This window comes from Symphalangus syndactylus, chromosome 5 (assembly GCF_028878055.3).
Source record: "Symphalangus syndactylus isolate Jambi chromosome 5, NHGRI_mSymSyn1-v2.1_pri, whole genome shotgun sequence".
Lineage (NCBI taxonomy): Eukaryota > Metazoa > Chordata > Mammalia > Primates > Hylobatidae > Symphalangus > Symphalangus syndactylus.
Genome location: NC_072427.2, coordinates 136,118,288 through 136,143,001, shown reverse-complemented (window position 1 = coordinate 136,143,001; position 24,714 = coordinate 136,118,288).

Genomic DNA, 24,714 nt, shown 5'->3' with positions numbered 1-24,714 from the left:
TAACTTAGGTGAAAATACCAGAAACTTGAGGAAAATATAAGATCACATTTGGCTGACATCCAATAATACTTTTTCAGGCAAAAGAAGGGTCCACTAAAATCAGGAGGCTCTTCCTTTGTAATGAAATATTTAGGTTTATATACTACTTGGAGAAAATCAAAGGAATTGGTTCTATTCACCCATGTATTCAAGTTTTTAAGAACATAAGATGACTCAAGAATGTATTGTAACCACAATCTCTTTGATAATCTTCATTATTGTTAAAATACATTACTGCATATCAATGTTACACATGGAAATAAAGACGTGACATTGTAGTACCAAAGAAGCTTCTCTTTAGGTACAGTACTTTGTGGAGTATATAGAACACTAAAGCCACATCTGAACAATACTTGCTTTATGAAGCCAATTAGGTAAGCAAACATTGTGATGGCATTCTTACAGCTGAAAAGCAAATTTCAAAATAAAACAAAACAGGAAGGCAAGTTTAGGGTGAACATTTTCAGGATGAACACTTATTTCAAACATTGCCCTGAAACTCCCCAACAGAGTTCAGCCAGCTGAAATCTTTTGCAGATTGCTCCATTCTTGGCTTCTGTGCAGCACCCTATATTGAGGCTGTCTACAGGAAGTCATTGATTCAAAACACTTCGGTCGAACACTTTTTTCGAGGCACCAGCCAAATAATTTTTTTTAAAGCAAAAATATTTTGCGGATAGACTCATTGAAGTACTAAGCACACTGCAGTCTGTGGCTTCTTTTCCCTGAAATCTGAATGAATTGAACAGTCTGGTCTATTTATGGTTAATTACTAGAAGCTTAAGGTTAATTACTATGTATTCATACTATTAATTCCCTTCACAAAGAGCTATGCTGGTTGGTTTACCACATCTAACAATCCACGAGTAGTCAGCCATCCAGCTAACACAAGAACCAAGTGAGGAAGAGACAACCAAATCACTGGCTGTCTGTGATTGTTTTCATTCTCAGGGGCCTGTTTTAAGGATGAGAGAAACTGATTTTCTCCTATTTTTTCCTGGAAGAGTTTGAGATTGTCACATAAAGTCTTTGTGTTCCTGATGAATAAGGAACATTTTTCTTACTTTTAGACTTCAAATTTCCTTTTTAACTTCTTATGTAGAGTTGGAAGCTTCACTGTACAAACTGATTTTATGATTGTGAGTAACTTGATTGATGAGGATAAGCATGTTTGGGCTCAGAAACCAATATCCCAAAATATGGTGCTTTGATATGCTGAACTGAAGGAGCCTCACGATCTGTTTGACCTTCTCCCAACTCATGTCTTTCAATTCCCTGTCTGTCCTGAGAATGGAATAATCACTCCATTTTAAGGTCAGCTGGTTAGCAATCTTAATTCCATCTGCAACCTTAATTTCCCTTTGCCAGGTAAACTATTTACAGGTTCTAGGAATGATGACAGGGAGTGACCTTTGGGAGGTCACTATTTGGCCTACCACAGCCATGAATGTATTTTAAAAATATGTGGCCCAGGCACGGTGGCTCACACCTCTAATCCCAGAACTTTGGGAAGCAGAGGTGAGTGGATCACCTGAGGTCAGGAGTTTGAGACCAGCCTGGCCAACATGGTGAAACCCTGTCTCTACCAAAAATACAAAACTTAGCCTGCTGTGGTGGCACGTACCTATAATCCTAGCTACTGGGGAGACTGAGGCGCGAGACCACTTGAACCAGGAAGCGGAGGTTGCAGTGAGCCGACATGGCACCACTGCACTCCAGCCAGGGCGACAGAGTGAGACTGTCTCAAAAAAAATTTAAAAAAAAAAAAAAAAAAAAGAACTTTTAATGTATTCATTGTCTTTCTACTTCTACTTATTATTCTCCATTCATTAGCATGTATTTGTTGAGTATCTGCCATATATACAAGGTAAAATTCCAGGCTTTGGGGATTCCTGAGAACAATTAAAACATTCTGTATTCCCATTGTAGTGGGGAGAGACAGGTAAAATGGCAATTGCTATATAACATAATAAACACTTGATAGGTGTTTCATCCAGTCTTGTTGATCATGGAAGATTTGATAAAGGAGAAGGATGAATCAAATATGAGATTTGAGAAGTAAGTGGTTTTAACGAGATGAAGGAGTCAGTGCAGGAGGGAAGAAGGAGTTTGAAACAGAAGAAATAAGATGTGCACATACTTGGAGGTGTGAAAGAGTGTGGGGGATGTTGGTGGAATTGCAAGTAGTTTCCTATGGCTGGAAGGAAGACTGAGGTGGCATAAGAGTCAGAGAGCCTTGAAATTCAGCTGGATAGTTAAGTAGGGGGCAGATTTTAGTGACTTTTGGGAAGGTGCTTGGTGACCTTTAGAGATGGTGCTTGTACTTTAACCAAGGACAATTGCGAATTCTCAAATTCACAATTCCTATTATACTATAAAGTGTAAAAGGAATTGAAATTACATTATACAGTATTATACTATTGCTATTACACTATAAACAGAGATTCATTGAGATGTGAGACATGGAGAGATTTTGCCTTAGTACCCAAAAGCACTTCATTGTGATTTGAGTGATAACAGTAGAGTAATGCCAGGATATTTCAGGGCTGAACATAAGTCACTTTTATGTATTTAATGGCCTGCTATAGCTCCAAATTCCAATAGTAATAAAGGAGTATGAAATGGCCTTTCCCATTGTTTGTTTAAACATAATTTTTAGCACCTTCATCGTCTATTAAAGTACGTTGTAGAAAATAAGTAATTAGTTTCCTTCTTATATTTGCATTCAAGATTATCAAGTCAAATTATTTTGTAATAACTGTAGTGTGAATATAACATGTTAAATAAAATCCAAAGTTAATATAATACTTTAATTACAAAAAGCTATTATTTGGGAAAAATAGTCAATATTTCGGGGGGTCTACTCCCATCATACTAAATTCAACAAATTCTTCTTCTCTTTTTTTTTTTTTTTTTTTTTGACACAGAGTCTCACTCTGTCACCCAAGCTGGAGTGCAGTGGTGTGATCTGCACTCACTGCAACCTCCACCTCCTGAGTTCAATCTCTGCTTCCCGTGTAGCTGGGATTACAGGTGTGCACCACCATCCCTGGCTAATTTTTATTTATTTATTTATTTATTTATTTTTATTTTTAGTAGAGATGGGGTTTCACCGTGTTGGCCAGGCTGGTTCTGAACTCCTGACCTCAAGTGATCCACCCGCCTCGACCTCCTGAAGTGCTGGGATTACAGGCTTGAGCCACCACACCAGGCTTCAACAAATTCTTATTAAATTTCTACTTGTGTGTATGTGTTGCTTAATGTGACTTTTCATAAGTTAAATGTTCAAACTGCAGTTTAGGCATGGAGAAGATGATTTTGTGGAGTATCTAGAGTTTTTATTTCTCTAGTTCCATATATTCATTTTATTTAACAGATATTTATTGAGCATCTGTGTTTTTATTGTTTCTGCTGATTGTTTTTAATTCATGTAATAAACAATGAACTATAACTACGTACATTGACCACACAGCTTAGTTACGGAATCAGGCATGAACTAGAGGAATAAAACGGACCAAAAAAAAAAACCCACTTAGGAATCATTAATACTCATTTAAAGACACGGTCAGCAGGAAGAAGATTAACAGAAACACACATTTATTACCCTCCATTTTTTATTATTTATCTATTATACTCATTTATATATTCAAGCCTTCCATTAAGAAAGACAATTGTAAGTTTTCCTATTCTTTTAATTTACCAAGCTGGATTCAGTTTGTATTTCTGTAGTTAGGAAACACTTTTAAATGACCGTAAATCATGTTTAATTGTGTGTCTTAATTTTCTTTCCCTGTACTTGAAAAAATCCAATTCTGAATATATTTCATGACTTAAAGCAGTTCTGTATCATTATATCATTTACATATAATACATAAACTGGTGGGGTCTTGTGACTAAAACTAATGAATACTAATCTTGTAATCTATATGCCCTGGAGACAATTCTATATAAGTCAATATAAGTCTATATAAGACAATTGTATGTCAGTTTTTCTTATATACAATTAATACGGTGTATAATTTTCAGACAGCTTAAGTCCATTGATCACCATTACAGGCTAATTTAATTTAATTCATTTGCTCAGTTACAGAAGTATGCACACATAAAATGACGTGCAAGCACCATTTGCTTTAATTGCATCATTTGTTCTTCTATACAGTTACATGATACAGAAGCCTGCGGTTCCTGAGACACTTGGCCTGATTTTAAGAAGTTTTTTTTTTTTTTTTTTTTTTTTTTGAGACGGAGTCTCGGTCTGTCGCCCAGGCTGGAGTGCAGTGGCGCAATCTCGGCTCACTGCAAGCTCCGCCTCCCGGGTTCACGCCATTCTCCTGCCTCAGCCTCTCCGAGTAGCTGGGACTACAGGCGCCCGCTACCACGCCCGGCTAATTTTTTGTATTTTTAGTAGAGACGGGGTTTCACCGTGGTCTCGATCTCCTGACCTCGTGATCCACCCGCCTCGGCCTCCCAAGTGCTGGGATTACAAGCGTGAGCCACTGCGCCCGGCTTAAGAAGTTTTAAGATGGAGTTTTCTTGATTATGTTGAACAAAGCCTTTCTAAACTAGAAGAATCAGCTTGCTTTCATGTTTACTGAATTTCTGTTCCACGATAATTCAATGCATAAAATTTACAGAGCTTTCAAAATAGGGAAGAATTGAAAATATATTTATAATTTATGATTTGCTTGGCAGGATAATTATTGTTCTGTTCTCTGTCATGGAATATGTACAATAACACTGATAACACCAAGATATATTTTTCCAATAAGACTTTTTGATATGTTGCTAAATGACTATTTACTTTTAAAGAAAGGGGAGAACAACAACAAAAAAACTAACCCTCTAGTGTTTTTTTTTTTTGTGTGTTCTAGTATATTATTGTCAGTTTTAGTTTAACCTTGACAGAGAAAGCATGTACTTCTTTGTGACCACTCTGTCCTATTTAGTTATAGAGTATGGGAAGGGGGAGTCTGTTTAGATGTTATTCAAGTTCACGGAAAAAAAAAGCTAAATGTTTTAATCATTATATCTAATTGTACTAGAAAATAAATCACTGAAAGCAACGTGAGAAGTTTTTCAAACCCAATCTAAAATAAAGACTGGTAATAAAAAAACAGGAAACTCCCTGGAACATAATTTAGTAATAAGTCAAGATGTGATTTAGGACTTGTAGGTCCCAGCCCTGGAATGACGACTGCTTTTCTCTGATGATTTCCGTGCTTTAGTTTCCTCGACTACAAATTGTTAATAGCATAGACTACTTCAGTTACTCTGAGGCCATTAGAGTCCAGTGCCCTTCTCAGAACTGATCAATAAGCTACACTTATTAATGGAGACCAGTTGATTCTATTTATCATAATTACTCATTTGGCTGGGAAACATTACAATCAGTTCACACATGGCATTTGGCCATATAGGGAACTGGAACTTTTAAGAGTCATAATGACTTCTTTATATTTTCATACTTTGAAAGATGTTCTTGACATTCACCTAGAGCATTTCTTACCATGAATTCATTATTCAAATAAATATGATGTTTACCTTTACTTGGTTATAATTAGCCGTAGTTGCTTTTATAGCAATCGTGACCGTAACTGTACAATGTAGAGAGTTTGGATCATTAAGAATCAACTATCTGGAAACACAGGAATTAGCCATCAAAACAGCATAATTTGTAACATAATATGCAATTTTCTCTTTCATGTTGGCTTTGGAAATCAGTTCTTCCTTTATTTTGATACATACAAATAAATTAAACAAAATTTTACAATTCTGTGACAATCAAAATAAGAAGTATTTTGTTTTTGTTTTTGTTTTGAGATGGAGTCTCGCACTGTCGCCTGGGCTTGAGTGCAGTGGCATGATCTTGGCTCACTGCAACCTCCGCTTCCTGGGTTCAAGCAATTCCCCTGCCTCAGCCTCCCGAGTACCTGGAATTATAGGCGCATGCCACCACACCCAGCTAAGTTTTTGTATTTTTAGTAGAGACCGGGTTTCACCATATTGGCCAAGCTGGTCTTGAACTCCTGACCTCATGATTCGCCCCCGGTCACATATCCACTGTGAATTGGACCATTATATTTCCCTAGGAAATTTTATGAAGAATTATCTCCAAGGCATATAGATTAGAAGATTAGTATTCATTGGTTTTAGTCACAAGATCCTGCCAGGTGGGATACCAAAATAACTTGAATCCTATGCCTACAACCTGTTTAATGTTCTAGTAATAAATTACTTACTTTTATTGGGCACGTATCATGATTCCACTTTTGGAAAGACAAAATATTAAATAACATCACAAAACAAATTTTGTTTACTGGGTTTCTTCTGCCTATGTCGCCTCTTATTTATTAAAATGTTCTTTAATCTTAAATCCTCATCTCTGAGAATAAAATAGGGCTTCCTGGGCATATTTTTAGTATATGATTCTTGATGGTTGCTATGTCTTATGGTAATTAGATATTGCTTTGCCTTTTTTGGAATAGAAACTCTATCTCCATAAAAGTCATGTCAAATATTTGAGCTCAATTCTATTTTGGATCCCAACAAGATTTATGTGTCATTATGTGTCAGATCCCTCTAAAAAGATCTGAAGTTAAATTCACAGGAACCGGTGTAATAGACCAAATAACATTTTGATGGACAATGGCATATTATTTCTAAAAGCTGTGCATTATGGCACGGTTCTTGTGACACTTAATATGCTGAGTTTTCTTAGGTAATTCATAAACCAATTCTGATGAAAAAATTTAAAACCTCCTTAATCTTCTATTCATTAACCAACCTAGATCTTTCTAAAATCTAAAGATTTTGTAGATATTATATATAACTTCGATCATAGTTATGTGGATTTTTAAACTGTGCTGTTTGTATGATTCCCTCAGGGAATAAGGCCAATGAAAATCATTTTCACCAATGACATGAAATAATGCAACACCATGAAATCACCAGTGGTATCCCTTGATAGCAGACTAGTTCTTCCATGTGAGGCAGAAACATGGAGGCCGGATTAGTTTTGCAATTGTCCTTTGACACCAGCAAGCTCATGACCAGAATTGGTTTGTTTCTCCAGGTGTAAGGGCTACAGCCCAAATGGCTCTAAGTCTTTAAAAGTTTCACTCATCCTTATGTATTTATTTAAGGATATTTGTCCTCTCCAAAATATGGAAGGAGTTCCAGCTTGGTTTAATTCTCAAATATAAGTTTAGGTAACTTATCCATGTTTCCGATTTTGAAAAAACAAACCAACATTTCCTTGTTTCCAGATTTCTGTGTCAAGGTATATCATCGTAGGTTGACATCATATGAATGCGTATCATTATACAGGCTTTTCTTTCAGTATGCATAACTTCTATTCAGAATCCATTCCACAATATTTGTATTGAGAATATTATTTTTAACAACTAGAGATCAACAAAGAAATAATGCAATTTCTAGCAATAAAGTCTGAGTCTGAGAAGTATAATGAGCACCTTTTTTTTTTAAACTACTATGAATTTAACTTGCAAAGATGTCCCCTAGATGGTAATGCCTGTTTGCTTTCACAGTAACACTGTTGAGCTCTGTGATAAAGGGATAGTGATGTAAGCCCATCAAAAAGTAATTTGTATTTCAAGATACCTCTTTTTTTGATGAGTAATAAAGTTGGTACAATTGAACATGTCAACTGGAGTTGTGAGAAAGATTGTAGTAAAATGCAAGGTGGTTTTGTGTTTCGGTCTTCAAGATTACCTTTAACTCCCTCATATTACAAATCCGGAGGAAATGCAGGGAAAAAAGGAGCCTGTGAGAAAAATCTCAGAATATAACCCTGCCCTCACTTCCTAGCAACATCAATGGCAACAGTGCTTAAATGTGCAACCTATTCTTTGTAAGTCAGATGTTACTTTCATGTAGATCAGTAAAAAACAATGTGAGAGAAAATGAAACCCTCATCCTAGTTCCTATTAAAGTCAAAATATTAAACCTAAACAAATAAAAATAAAAAATCTAAAATACTGCTCAGAACCTACGTCTGTCGTCGTCAAATTTGCTTCAATCTTCAAAATGAATTTTTCCCTCACTCCTCGGTTTGCTAGCTTTCCTCTATCTGCCCTTCCTTCCTTCCCTCCCTCCCCCCTTCCCCCTTCCCTCCCTCCCCCCTTCCCCCATTCCCCTTTCCCCCCTTCCCCCCTTCTCCCCTTCCCTCCTTCCTTCCTTCGTTCCTGCCTTCCTTCCTTCCTTCCTCTCGTTTTCTTCCCTCTCTCCTTCTTTTCTTCCCCCTTCTTCCCTTCTTCTTCTTTCCTATTTTCCTCCCTTCCTTCCTATTCTTTCTTTCATGAAACATTCTTTGTATGTCCACAAATGCCAGCTGTTAATGTATACATACAGTAAAACCAGTTCCTGCCCTCAAAGAGCTTGCAGTCTAATGTTGGAAATAGAAGAAACCACAATATACAATGACAAGAGTTCAGGTGAGGTTGGGAGATGGGGAAGGAGGATAAAGCAGAAAGGAGTAGGACTGCATTCTAGACAATAAGAAAAAAAATTAAGAAGGTGAGTTTTCAGAAAGGCCTTTCCTAAACTACTTTTCTCACTTTTGAAAAGAAAGATATGCTAGTTTCACCTATAGGGATTTTAGCTGCACTAAAAATAACTTTTTATCCTATGGTTTCAAAATCAGACTAAAGTATCTCCTTGGTTGCAGTTGTTTTGTATTTTTGTGTTCAAAATGGCAGGAGTCACTTCATCCCAGATGGCATTTCACAAGACTGCAAGCTCCTTTTTCAGAGACAAACCACCTTGGACAGGAAAACTTACAGCTGTTGGTTCTGTCCTCTGGGTGAATTAGTGTCCTCTGTTTCTTTTATGTAACTTGATAAAGAGATTGAATTTCAGCTGCATAAAGCTATAATTACGTTGTCACTACTTTCATGTTCTTTTATCAAAAATAATTAAGGCTGGGAGGAGGGAAACCCAGTTCCATTCAAAGCGTTTTAAAGAAAATGCCTGCTTAACATCAGTGTGACTACAGAATATGAAAATTTCTGGAAATGATTGGTTAGGGCTAAGCTGTACTTTAATGATTAAACACAGTGAGGAGTGATACATTTAATAAACATATTAACTCTAGGGACATGGGCATAGTAATGTCACATAAAAGTTATTATGTGGGTCAGTTAAATTTTTGTTTATAAAAACAGTATTTCCATTTTTTAGGGCTTCAAAATTTCTGGAACTTGTGCAATTACCTAAAATCTTTTTTTTTTTTTTTTTTTAATTGTGCTTTAAGTTCTGGGATTTGTGTGCAGAATGTGCAGGTTTGTTACCTAGGAATACACATGCCATGGTGGTTTGCAGCACCCATCAACCAGTCATCTACATTAGGTGTTTATCCTAATGCTATATCCCTCCCCGAGGCCCCCATCCTGCAACAGGTCCCAGTGTGTGATGGTTCCCTCCCAGTGTCCATGTGTTCTCATTGTTCACCTCCCACTTATGAGTGAGAACATGAAGTGTTGGGTTTTCTGTTCCTGTGTTAGTTTGCTGAGAATAATGGTTTCCAGCTTCATCCATGCCCCTGCAAAGGAAATGAACTCATCCCTTTTTCATGGCTGCATAATATTCCATGGAGTATATGTGCCATATTTTCTTTATCCAGTTCTATCATTGATGGGCATTTGGGTTGGTTCCAAGTCTTTTCTATTGTGAACAGTGCTGCAATAAACATACGTGTGCATGTGTATTTATAGTAGAATGATTTATAATCTTTTGGGTATATATCCAGTAATGGGATTGCTGGGTCAAATGGTACTTCCAGTTCTAGATCCTTGAGGAATCACCACACTGTCTTCCACAATGGTTGAACTAATTTACACTCCCACCAACAGTGTAAAACCATTCCTATTTCTCCACATCCTCTGCAACATCTGTTGTTTCCTGACTTTTTAATGATCACCATTCTAACTGGCATGAGATGTTATCTCATGGTGGTTTTGATTTGCATTTCTCTAATGATCAGTGATGACGAGCTTTTTTTCATATGGTTGTTGGCTGCATAAATGTCTTCTTTTGAGAACTGTCTGTTCATATCCTTTGCCCACTTTTTGATGGAGTTGTTTGTTTTTTTCTTGTAAATTTTTTAAAGTTCTTTGTAGATTCTGGATATTAGCCCTTTGTCCGACCGATAGGTTGCAAAAATTTTCTCCCATTCTGTAGGTTGCCTGTTGACTCTGATGGCAGTTTCTTTTGCTGTGCAGACGCTCTTTAGTTTAGTTAGATCCCATTTGTCAATTTTGGCTTCTGTTGCCATTGCTTTTGATGTCTTAGTCATGAAGTCTTTGCCCATGCCTACGTCCTGAATGGTATTGCCTAGGTTTTCTTCTAGGGTTTTTATGGTTTTAGGTTTTATACCTTTAAGTCTTTAATCCATCTTGAGTTAATTTTTGTATAAAGTGTAAGGAAGGGGCCCAGTTTCAGTTTTCTGTGTATGGCTAGCCAGTTTTCCCGACACCATTTATTAAATAGGGAATCCTTTCCCTATTGATTTTTTTTTTGTCAGGTTTGTCAAAGATCAGATGGTTGTAGATGTGTGGTGTTATTTCTGTTCCATTCCATTGGTCTATATATCTGTTTTGATACCAGTACCATGCTGTTTTGATTACTGTAGCCTTGTAGTATAGTTTGAAGTCAGGTAGCATGATGCCTCCAGCTTTGTTCTTTTTGCTTAGGATTTTCTTGGCTATATGGGCTCTTTTTTGGTTCCATATGAAATGTGAGGTAGTTTTTTCTAATTCTGTGAAGACAGTCAATGGTAGCTTGATGGGGTAGCATTGAATCTACAAATTATTTTGGGTAGTATGGCCATTTTCACAATATTGATTCTTCGTATCCATGAGGATGGAATGTTTTTGCATTTGTTTGTGTCCTCTCTTATTTTGTTGAGCAGTGGTTTGTAGTTCTTCTTGAAAAGGTTATTCACATCCCTTGTAAGTTGGATTCCTAGGTACTTTATTCTCTTTGAAGCAATTGTGAATGGGAGTTCACTCATGATTTGGCTCTCTGTTTGTCTGTTATTGGTGTATAGGAATGCTTGTGATTTTTGTACATTGATTTTGTATCCTGAGACTTTGCTGAAGTTGCTTATCAGCTTAAGGAGATTTGGGGCTGAGACCATGGGGTTTTCTAAATATACAATCATGTCATCTGCAAACTGAGACAATTTGACTTTCTCTTTTCCTATTTGAATACACTTTATTTCTTTCTCTTGCCTGATTGCCCTGGCCAGAACTTCCAAAACTATGTTGAATAGGAGTGATGAGAGAGGCCATCCTTGTCTTGTGCCGGTTTTCAAAGAATGCGTCCAGCTTTTGCCCATTCAGTATGATATTGGCTGTTGGTTTGTCATAAATAGCTCTTATTATTTTGAGATACGTTCCATCAATACCTAGTTTATTGAGAGTTTTTAGCATGAAGCGGTGTTGAATTTTATCGAAGGCCTTTCCTGCATCTATTGAGATAATCATGTGGTTTTTGTCATTGGTTCTGTTTATGTGATGGATTACGTTTATTGATTTGCATATGTTCAACCACCTTGCATCCTAGGGATGAAGCTGACTTGATCATGGTGGATAAGCTTTTTGATGTGCTGCTGGATTCGGTTTGCCAGTATTTTATTGAGGATTTTTACATGGATGTTCATCAGGGATATTGGCCTGAAATTTTCTTTTTTTGTTGTCTCTCTGCCAGGTTTTGGTATCAGGATGATTCTGGCCTCATAAAATGAGTTAGAGAGTATTCCCTCTTTTTCTATTGTTTGGAAAGTTTCAGAAGGAATGGTACCAGCTCCTCTTTGTACCTCTGGTAGAATTCAGCTGTGAATCCATCTGATCATGGACTTTTTTTGGTTGGTAGGCTATTCACTACTGCCTCAATTTCAGAACTTGTTATTGGCCTATTCAGGGATTTGACTTCTTCCTGGTTTAGTCTTGAGGTAGTGTATGTGTCCAGGAATTTATCCATTTCTTCTAGATTTTCTAGTTTATTTGCGTAGAGGTGTTTATAGTATTCTCTGATGGTAGTTCGTATTTCTGTGGGATCAGTGGTGATATCCCCTTTATCACTTTTTATTGTGTCTATTTGATTCTTCTCTCTTTTCTCTTTATTAGTCTGGCTAGTGGTCTATCTACTTTGTTAATCTTTTCAAAAAACGAGCTCCTGGATCTAAATTCTTGACTACCTCACCAAGTTATTCTAGGGTGGTTGTTTAGGAAAATGGAGGCTGGAAAGGAGTTGGAGAGGATAAAGGAAGATAAGTTCTGCCACTGAATTATCCTGTTTTACTCTATTTAAATTGCCTAAGTCTTTTTCTGATTTCTACATTCTTTCATGTAGGCCTGACTTTTGGGAGGGATTTCCTTTCCAACAACTAATATGTCTTCTCTGAATCTTGTTTGTTATTAAAACCTAATCCACATATCACACTATAGCTATTCACAGATCCGGGTTATCTGAGTGAATCACTAAACTGTGCTCCTACAATGCCGTCTTTTCCCTTTTACCACATTTATGTAATTCCATTGTAGTTATTTTTTTTCTGTGAAGGCTAGGTGCCATTTGTCTTTTCTTGCTCACTCGTACATCCCAGAGCATAAAAGAATATTTGGCATAATACATTTCTGTTCAATAAATGAATAAATGAGTTTGCTTGAATACACACAAAAAAAGTGTGCTCAGAAGAAATACAGCTTTTAAATGTCATTGTCATACTGTTGAAGAAATTTTTTCATGTTGTTTTTGCTTTAAGTCTAATGGCTTATATGCAGAATCTTAGGGCTTCCATTTTGCAAAATTTACATTGAGTGGATTATACTTGTTTTTCAGGAAGATATGATTATTAAACACCGTGGCAGATTTTGTTTTCAAATATAGCCTATTCCTGTGCTTTTCTTGCAGTGTGATATTGACATTTCTCCAAAGAAAGAAGATATTTTTATATTCCCAGTACTGAATATGCGCTAGCCTTAGTAACTTGCTTCTAAGGGATGGCATGCACTGGAGACAGGAGGTGACTTCTGAGAGGCTAGGTCATAAAAGGTAAAACAGCTTCCACCTGGCTGTCTCTTCTCTCTCTATTGAGACATTTGTCCTTGGAACCCAGCCACCATGCTGTGAGAAAGCCCAGACCATGTGGCAAGGCCATAAGAAAGTGCTACAGACAACCTCCCCAGCTAAGGTCTGAGCCTTCACATGTCAACGAAGCGTCCACTGCCAGACATGTGAATGAGTGAGCCTGCAGATTATTTTACCCCCTTGAAGCCTTCCAGCTGAGGTCCCAGACATCACAGACAAAAGCCATCTTACTCTGTCTCATTTGAATTCCTGAACCACATAATACATGACCAAAATAAATGGTTGTTTTCTGCCACCATGTTTTGGGGGTAATTTTTTAATGCAGCCTTGGTGACCAAAGATCTAGCTTTTGTTTTTGTATTACTTGTTGAAATTATTTTTATTAAGCTATACTTCACATATCATAAAAACTCACCATTTTAAAGTGGACATTTCAGTGGTTTTGAGTATATTCACAAGGTTGTGCAACTATCACCGTTCTCTAATTCCGGAATATTTTCATCACTCTGAAAAGAAACCCCTTTATAATATTAAAGTGGATGGCTAAAATCCATCTCCTTCAGCTATTCATGGAAAACCGCCCCCACTCTTGAGTAGTTTCATCTTGCCAGGACTGTGAAATCTTATGTGCGTATCTAGGGCTGACATTCTGAGGCTGCTGCCAGGGATTTAGCATTTGGAAGCACTATAGGAACCCCACATATGACCACTGTGAGACAAAAATGTTGGCAGGAGAATGACCCTGGAAATTGTGACTGATTAGTCAGATGAAGCTTATGAGATAACATAGAGCTTCCTCTCTACCAGGCACCGACGTAAGGACTTTACGTGTATTAACTCATTTAATTCTCATAGTAACCCTGCACAATAGATCAACTGGATATTGGGGAAAGGCTGAGAGTTAACCTCTGAAATCCTTGTTATAGATTGTCATTAGGCTCAGTTTGTTCCAAGGAGACTCGTGGTCACCATACTGGCCAAAATCTACAGCTATTCTGCAATTTCATGTGACTAATGAAAGGATCACCCCTACCTCCTACAAATATACTCCAAATTGTTTGGGATGACAAAACACTTTCTTTAGTGCACAAGTATCTATCAACCCTAAGAAAATCTAGACTTAAGTTTAGAAATATTTAAGAGAATTGGCCAGGCGCGGTGGCTCACGCCTGCAATTCCAGCCTTTGGGAGGCCAAGGCGGGTGGATCACGAGGTCAGGAGATCTAGACCATCCTGGCTAACATGGTGAAACCCCGTCTCTACTAAAAATACAAAAAATTAGCCGGGTGCAGTGGCAGGAGCCTGTATTCCCAGCTACTCGGGAGGCTGAGGCAGGAGAATGGTGTGAACCCGGGAGGCGGAGCTTGCAGTGAGCCGAGATCACGCCACTGCACTCCAGCCTGGCCCAAAGAGTGAGACTCCATCTCAAAAAAAAAAAAAAAAAAGAGAATTAAACCTTGAGATCATTATGTTTGTGTTAAGGAACCTATTCATATTTACAGATATTTAAGATAATTTGGGCTTTGAATAGATCAGTCTTGGAGTTCTCATTTGAAAGTTTTACTAAAATGTATATACAATATTAAAATATTTTAACAACATATATATGTATATATATATATATATATATATATATGTTCCTAGAATATATATTAAAATATTTTAAGAGTATACACACATACTTATACAATACACCATATTTTTAATTTTTTTCATTAGATGCATAAAACTACTTGAGTACCTGAGAAGGTTCCTTAGTCAGTCAAATGAAGTACTCAAAAAAAAAAAAAAAAGAAAGAAAAGAAAAGAAATATATTACATTTACGGATGCAGAGTTGATTTTGCCTTCAAATGGCAGAGTCTCTACTGTTGCTTCCGTAGAACTTAAAAATAAGTTCCTCACATGCTATCTCTTTTGTTACTGGTCTATGGTGAGACTCACTCAGGTCAGTTTTTCTCTCCAACCTAAAAATGCTACTCCTTATATCCTGTACTACCATATCTCACACAACATATATTAAAAATTACAGATTTATCATCAAATATTGTGGTGTAAGTTGATTATGCAGTTTCTGAAATTTTAGCACCAACTTATAAAACTCTTAACTGAAATAAGTGCAGTTGCAAATATTTCATTTATTTTAGTAAAGCACACGCACATAAAACTAATTTTAAAAATGTGAACTGTGAATGTTTTCATTTTCTTTACTGAATTGGCCCTCATGCAAGAAAGGATGCTCATGACTGCTAACTTGAGGGCTACAGTGTAGAGAAACATTTTTTCACATTATGTATGTTTCAGGTTGATACACTAAATTACTTTTTTTTTTTTTGTAGAAAATGTGGCCAAATATAGGCAATTTCAATGGTTCAATCTACTAATTAGGTAATTCCATGCTTACTAGTGTCTCTAAACTGAAACGTAGTCATAATTGTCACAATTAATTAGTTTTTAAACTGTATTTTCATTTCTAAATTATCTTTAGAGAATATTTTGAATTGTACAAGGTTTATTGTTACTATATTGGAAGAATAAAATGGCAATATATCTTCTGTAAGCGTAAATGACCGAAGAAATTAAGTAAAAAATTACTCTTCTTTATATTCATTGTAAATTTTAAGTCAGTCTCCATATTAGTTAGGATTAGATTTAACTATAAGTGTCAGAAAATCCAAATTAACAGTGACTTTTCATTTTAACTCAATATGTTTTCTAACCAAATAAAAGCAAACTGGCCGGGTGTGGTGGCTCATGTGTATAATGCCAGCACTTTAGGAGGCTGAGTTGGATGGATTGCTGGAGCCCAGGAGATCGAGACCAGCCTGGGCAACATGGAAAAACCCCATCTCTACAAAGAATTTAAAAAAAAAAAATAGCCGGGCTTGGTGGTGGGCACCTGTAGTCTCAGATACTCAGAAGCTGAGGTGGGAGGATTGCTTGAGCCCAGATCATGCCACTGCACTCCAGCCTGGGTGACAGAGTAGACCCATCTCCAAAAAAAAAAAAAAAAAAAAAAGTATTATTTATTATTTATTTCCCTTTAAGGTCAACAAATCTAAATAAAAACAGGAACAACTCTAATATTTTGTATTATAATGTAACTGGTATGATCATTTTGGAAGGCAATTTGGAAATTAGGGTGCTCTTGCATTGTTACAAAGAAATACTCGAGACTGGGTAATTTATAAGAAAAAAGGTTTAATTGGCTCACAGTTCCGCAAGCTCTAGAGAAAATGTTGTGCTAACATCTGCTTCTGGGGAGGCCTCAGGAAGCTTACAGTCATGGCAGAAGGTGAAGGGGGAGCACGTATCTCCCAGTGCAGAGCTGGAGAAAGAGAGTGGGCAGGAAGGTGCCACACACTTTTAAATGACCTGCTCTCTGGAAAGAACCCACTATCAGGAAGACAGCACCAGGCTATGAGGGATCTGCCTCTATGATCCAAACAGTTCCCCAGGCCCTACCTCCGGCACTGAGGATTATAATTCAGCATGAGATTTGGGCAGGGACAAATATCTAAACTGTATAAGGCAATATGTATAGTATAGACAAACATTTTGATTAAGGGAATTTGTCCTGTGGAAATACTCTAAAAGAAATAAAAATGTATAAAATAACATATTTCTTGCTGCATTTTAAATAGCAGTCCCAAATTAGAAACCACCCAAATATTGAACTATAGAAGAAGAGTTTTGTAAATAATGATACATCAGTAAAGGAATACTATTTAACTATTAAAAGTGGTACTAGAGAAATTTTATAAACAACATTAAAAATTATAGTAGTATATTAAATTAAAAAGACACAGACAGTTATACATAAAAACCTATATGGGGACAGGACCAAGATGGCCAACTAGAAACAGCGGCATTCAGAGGCTTCCATAGGAAAAAACCGTAATAAGCATGTGAATCCTTCACTGGCAACCAAAGCATCCAAGTTTTCTCATCAAAATCGACTAGAAGACTGGTGTGACCCACAGAGAGAAGGAAGAGCATTGTGGTGTGGTGGCCCACTTGAGAACCTCTTGGGGAAGAGGAACTCCCTCCTCCCAGCCAAGGGAGGTGGTGAGTGAGCATGCTACTTAGCTGGGGAACTGTGCTCTTTCCACAGAACTGTGCAACCCATGAATCAGAAGATCCCACTAGTGAACTCACGCCACTGGGGCCTAGGATCCTAACCTCAGAGCATGCAGATTCTTACAGCCTTTCAGCTGGAATCTGCTTAAGCCTATGGAACTCCTGGGGGAGGGGTGACCAGCACCAGGCATGGCTGCCTGCTGTCTAAACCATTTGAGCTCCTTGGGGAAGGGGCAGCAGCCAGCACGGGGACTTGCAACTGCCTAACAAGCTAAGCTCCCTGGGTTGGGGAAGGGCAGCATTTCTATAGCCCCAGGCTGCACTTTCCCCCTGCTGGAGCCAGGGAGGCTGGACAGCTTGGTCCCAAGACTTGTCCCCACAGCCCAACACACCAGCTGTGGCAATCTGTGGCCAGAGTGCCCCTTCAGGCCTAACCCTGACCCATCCTTCCTCATTGGACGGGGCTTCCCTGCAGGATCTCCAATAACTCCAGCCAGAGGCTCAGGGAAAGAATTTGAATCTCCCTGGGCTTGAGCCCCTAGGAGAGAAGTAGCCTCAGTCTCTGCAGAGCAGCAGACTTAGCCTTTCCTCCTGGTTGTTCTGAAGAATCTGGGGAGCCCAGCTGAGTGGGTTTCCCCACAGTGAAGCACACCCTCTCCACCAAGGGACAAAGTGTTTTGTTAAATGGGTCCTACTCCCCATGCCACCCAACAAGGTGAGACCCTCCAACAGGGGTTGTCAGACACCCTATATAGGAACGATCCTACTGGCATCAGGTTGGTTACCCTCAAGGTCAGAGGTCCCAGAAGAAGGAGTAGGCACCCATCTTTGCTTTTCTCTAGCCTCCTTGAGTGACATTTCTAGGCATAGGAGCAAATCAGATGAATAGGGCCTGAAATGAACCACCAGCAAACTGCAGCAGCCCTACAGAAGAGGGACCTGACTATTGAAAGAAAAATAAACAAGCACAAAGTGACTACAACAGCATCAACAACAACAACAAAAGGCCCCCACAAAAACCCCATCCAAGGATCAGCAGCCTCAAAGATCAAAACTAGACAAACTCATGAAGATGAGAAAGAAGCTATGAAAAAATGCTGAAAACCCAAAAGGACAGAGTGCCTCTTCTCCTCCGAATGATTGCAGTGTCTCTCCATCAAGAGCTCAGAACTGGGCAGAGGATCAGATGGACGAATTGACAAAAGTAGGCTTCAGAAGATGGGTAATAAAAAACTACACTGAGCTAAAGAAGCATGTTTTGACTCAATGCAAAGAAGCTAAGAACCTTGATAAAAGGTTAGAGGAATTGCTAACTAGAATAACCAGGTTAGAAAGAAACATAAATGACCTGATAGAGCTGAAAAAACACAGCATGAGAACGTCGTGAAGCATATGCAAGTTTCAACAGCCAAATCGACCAAGTGGAAGAAAGGATATCAGAATTTGAAGACCACCTTACTGAAATAAGACATGCAGACAAGAATACAGAAAAAAGAATGAAAAGGAATGAACAAAGCCTCCAAGAAATATCAGACTTCATAAAAAGACCAAACCTATGATTGACTGGAGTACCAGAAGGAGAGGGGGAGAATGGAAACAAGCTGGAAAACACACTTCAGGATATTATCCAGGAGAACTTCCCCAGTCTAGCAAGACAGGCTAACATGCAAATTCAGGAAATACAGAGAACACTGTTAAGATACTCCATGAGAAGATCAACCCCAAGATACATAATCATCAGATTCTCCAAGATCAAAATGAAGGACAGCCAGAGAGAAAGGCCAGGTCACCTACAAAGGTAAGCCCATCAGACTAACAGTGGACCACTCAGCAGAAACTCTACAAGCCAGAAAAGACTGGGGTCCAATATTTAACATTCTCAAAGAAAAGAATTTTCAACCCAAAATTTCATATCCAGGCAAACTAAGCTTCATAAGCGAAGGAGAAATAAAATCCTTTCCAGACAAGCAAATGATGAGGGATATTGTTACCACCAAGCCTGCCCTGCAAGACCTCATTGAAGAAGCACTAAATATGGAAAGGAAAAACTTGTACCAGCCACTGCAAAAACACACCAAAATATAAAGACCAATGACAGATAAAGAAACTGCATCAACTAGTGTGCAAAATAACCAAATAGCATCATGATGACAGGATCAAATTCATACATAACAATACTAACCTTAAATGTAAATGGGCTAAATGCCCCAATTAAAAGACACATAATTAAATGCAAATTGGATAAAGAGTCAAAACCCATAGATGTGCTGTATTCAGGAGACCTATCTTACATACAAACACACACACAGGCTTAAAATAAAGGGATGGAAGAAATTAACCAAGCAAATGGAAAACAAAAAAAAAGCAGGGGTTGCAATCCTAGTCTTTGACAAGACACACTTTAAACCAACAAAGATAAAAAGACGACAAAGAAGAGCATTGCATAATGGTAAAGGGAACAATTCAACCAGGAGAGCTAACTATTCTGAATATATATATGAGCCCAATACAGGAGCACCCAGATTCATAAAACAAGTTCTTGGAGACCTACAAAGAGACTTGGACTCCCACACAATAACAGTGGGAGACTTTAACACCCCAGTGTCAGTGTTAGATCAACGAGACAGAAAATTAACAAGGATATTCAGGACTTGAACTCAGCTCTGGGTCAAGTGGACCTAGTAGATGTCTACAGAACTCTCTACCCCAAATCAACAGAATATACATTCTTCTCAGAGCCACATGGCACTTTTTCTAAAATCGACCACATAATTCGAAGTAAAACACTCCTCAGCAAATAAATGCAAAAGAGCTGTAATCATAACAGTCTCTCAGACCACAGTGCAATTAAATTAGAACTCAGGATTAAGAAATTCACTCAAAACCACACAATTTCATGGAAATTGAACAACCTGCTCCTGAATGACTCCTGGGTAAATAAGGAAATTAAGATAGAAATCAAGAAGTTCTTTGAAACAAATGAGAACAAAGAGACAATGTACCAGAATATCTGGGACACAGCTAAAACAGTGTTAAGAGGGAAATTTATTGAACCAAATGCCCACATCAGAAAGCTAGAAAGACACCCTAATATCACAATTAAAAGAGCTAGAGAGGCAAGAGCAAACTAATCCAAAAGCTAGTAGAAGACAAGACGTAACTAAGATCAGAGAAGAATTGAAGGAGATACAGATATCAAAAACCTCAAAAAAGTCAATGAATCCAGGAGATGGTGTTTTGAAAAAATTTAAAAAATAAATAGACCACTAGCTAGACTAATAAGAAAAGAGAGAAGAATCAAGTGGACACAATAAAAAATGACAAAGGTGGTATCACCACTGACCCCACAGAAATACAGACTACCATCAGGGATCACTACAAACACCTCTATGCAAATAAACTAGACAATCTAGAAGAAATCGATGATTTCCTGGATGCATACTCCCTACCAAGAATAACCAGGAAGAAATTGAATCCCTGAATAGACCAATAACAAGTTCTGAAATTGAGGCAGTATTTGATAGCCTACCAGCCAAAAAAATCCCAGGACCAGATCTATTCACAGCTGAATTCTACCAGAAATACAAAGAAGAGCTAGTACTATTCATTCAGGAACTATTCCAAGCAATTGAAAAGGAGGGACTCCTCTCTAACTCATTTTATGAAGCCAGCGTCATCCTGATACCAAAACCGAGAAGACACAACAAAAAAATAAAACTTCAGGCCAATATCTCTGATGAACATCGATGCGAAAATCCTCAATAAAATACTGGCAAACTGAATCCAGCAGCACATCAAAAAACTTATCCACCATGATCAAGTCAGCTTCATCCCTGGCATGCAAGGCTGGTTCAACATATGCAAATCAATAAACATAATCCATCACATAAACAGAACCAAAGACAAAAACCACATGATTATCTCAATATATGCAGAAAAGGCCTTCGATAAAATTCAACACCTGTTCATGCTAAAAATTCTCAATAAACTGGGTATTGATGGAACATACCTCAAAATAATAAGAGCTATTTATGACAAACCCACAGCTAATATCATTTTGAATGGACAAAAGCTGAAAGCATTCCCTTTGAAAACCAGTCCAAGACAAGGATGCCTTGTCTCACCTCTCCTGTTCAACATAGTATTGGAAGTTCTGGCCAGGTTAATTAGGTAAGAGAAAGAAAGAAAGGGTATTCAAATAGGAAGAGAGAAAGTCAAGTTGTCTCTGTTTGAAGATAACATGATTTTATATTTAGAAAACCCTATCATCTCAGGCCAAAAGCTTCTTGAACTGTTAAACAACTTCAGCAAAGTCTCAGGATACAAAATCAATGTGCAAAAGTCACGAGCATTCCTTTACACCAACAATAGGCAAGCAGAGAGCCAAATTAAGAACTCCCATTCACAATCACTATAAAGAGAATAAAATACCTAGGGATACAGCTAACCAGGGATGTGAAGGACCTCTTCAGGGAGAACTACAAATCACTGCTCATGAAAATAAAAGAAGACACAAACAAATGCAAAAACATTCTATTCTCATGGATAGGAAGAATCAATACCACAAAAATGGCCATACTGCCCAAAGTAATTTATAGATTCAATGCTATTCCCATCAAACTACCATTGACATTCTTCACAGAATTAGAAAAAACTATTTTAAATTTCATATGGAATCAAAGAAAACCCTGTACAGCCAAGACAATCCTAAGCAAAAAGAATAAAGCTGGAGGCATCACACTACCTGACTTCAAACTATACTAAAAGGCTACAGTAACCAAAACAGTATGGTGCTGGTACCAAAACAGACATATACACCAATGGAGCAGAACAGAGACCTCAGAAATAATACCACACATCTACAATCATCTGATCTTTGACAAACCTGACAAAAACAAGCAATGGGGAAAAGATCTCCTAGTTGGTAAATGGTGCTGGGAAAACTGGCTAGCCATATGCAGAAAACTGAAACTGGGTCTCTTCCTTATACCTTATACAAAAATTAATTCAAGATGGATTAAAGACTTCAATGTAAAACCCAAAACTATAAAAACCCCAGAAGAAAACCTAGGCAATACCATTCAGGACATAGGCATGGGCAAAGACTTCATGACAAAAATGCCAAAAGCAATTGCAACAAAAGCCAAATTTGACAAATGGGATCTAATTAAACTAAAGAGCTTCTGCACAGCAAAAGAAACTACCATCAGAGTGAACAGGCAACTTACAGAATGGGAGAAAATTTTTGCAATCTACCCATTTGACAAAGGTCTAATATCCAGAATTTACAAGGAAGTTAAACATATTTACAAGAAAAAATAAACAGTCCCATCAAAAAGTGGGCAAAGGATGTGAACAGAAGCTTCTTAAAAGAAGACATTTATGTGGCAGCAAACATATGAAAAAAAGCTCAACATCACTGATCATCAGAGAAATACAAATCAAAACCACAATGGGATATCATCTCACTCCAGTCAGAATGTCAACTAGTCAGGAAACAATAGATACCGGTGAGGCTGTGGAGAAATAGGAATGCTTTTACACTGTTGGTGGGAATGTAAATTAGTTCAACCATTGTGGGAGACAGTGTGGTGATTCCTCAAGGATCTAGAATCGGAAATACCACTTGACCCAGCAATCCCATTACTGAGTATATACCCAAAGGAATAAAAATCATCTTGCTATAAAGATACATGCACACGTATGTTTAATGCAGCACTGTTTACAATAGCAAAGACATGGAACCAACTCAAATGCCCATCAATGATAGACAGGATAAAGAAAACGTGGTACATAATAGGCCATCAAAAACTATGCATCCATAAAAAGGAATGAGATCATGTCCTTTGCAGGGACATGCATGAGGCTGGAAGCCATCATCCTTGGCAAACTAACACAGGAACAGAAAACGAAACGTTGCACGTTCTCACTCATAAGTGGGCGCTGAACATTGAGAACACATGGACACAGAGAGGGAAACAACACACACCAGGACTTGTTGGGGGTGGAGTGGGAGGGGAGGCAACTTAGGGGATGGGTCAATAGGTGCAGCAAACCACCATGGCACACGTATACCTATGGAACAAAATCGCACGTTCTGCACATGTCCCATTTTTTTTTTTTTTTTCAGAAGAAACAAAAGAGAGAGAGAATCACATACCTCATACATAGCTAAAGCCTTTGTAAGTAGGCTAGTTTTTGGTAGTATAATCTGAATGGTTCATCAGGTTTTATATTAGTATCATTTATTTGTTGACCTAAAAGGGAGAAGCTGAAGCAAAATTAACATGGAGAGAGTATTTGGGACAAGATTGAAGACTGTGGCCAGGGACACACTTCCAAGTTGCCTTGGGAAGGGCTCTGGCAAACAAAGGTGGGGCTCAAGTTTTTAAAGAAAAGGCAGGCCAGGTACGGTGGCTCATGCCTGTAATCCCAGCACTTTGGGAGGCCAAGGCAGGTGGATCATGAGGTCACGAGTTCGAGACCAGCCTGGCCAAGATGGTGAAACCTCGCCTCTACTAAAAATACAAAAAATAGCCAGACGCAGTGGCAGGCACCTGTAATCCCAGTTACTCAGGAGGCTGAGGCAGGAGAATTGCTTGAACCTGGGAGGCGGAGGTTGCAGTGAGCCGAGATCGCACCACTGCACTCCAGCCTGGGCGACAGAGCAAGACTCTGTCAAAAAAAAAAAAAACAAAAACAAAAGAAAAGGCAAATCAGGAGAGGGGACAATTATAAAAGTAGTTCATCAGGAATTCTTACTCTGTTATATAAATAGCTTTGATTAGCAACTGGTTATACATTGTTAAACTAAGAGTAAGGGTAAGAGTTATGGTAGTAAGAGTATGGTATTTTATGGCTACTTGCCATCAGTAGTCACAAAATGCCCATATAGCAAGTGGTTTCAAGAGGTAATTAGTTCAAGGGAGAGTGAGACTTGTTACATTTTAAATGCCTCTTTGGGACTGATAATTTAAAGGAGCTCTCTTTGCTCAGATAATTTTTTTCTTTCTCACATTCAATATTTATTCAACAGATGCCTGTTGAATGGATGGATAGATGGTGAATGATAAAATGAAAAAAAATTCAATGGTATGCAATTTCAAAGAAACTCTGTGATAGCATGATTAAAACATCAGCTTAGAGCCAGACATACAGGGATTCAAATCTATCTGCCACTAATGAGCTGTGCAGTCTTGGGAAATAACTTAGATTCTCTGAGTTTCATAGTTGTTTTGTGTATGTGTATGTGTATGTGTGTCTGTAAATTGATGACAATAATATCTGCTTTGTAGGTTGCATAGGAACGCTAAATGAGCTAATATGAACAAAATAAAATACCAACTACTACTCTTAAAAATAAACCTATATAAACTGTAGTTACATACTAATACATAAAAGCAAAAAATGCATTGAGTGTTATGTTTTTTTCCTATATTTTAACTTATTGAAATACATTACTTTTATAATTTATTGGATTGGATGTA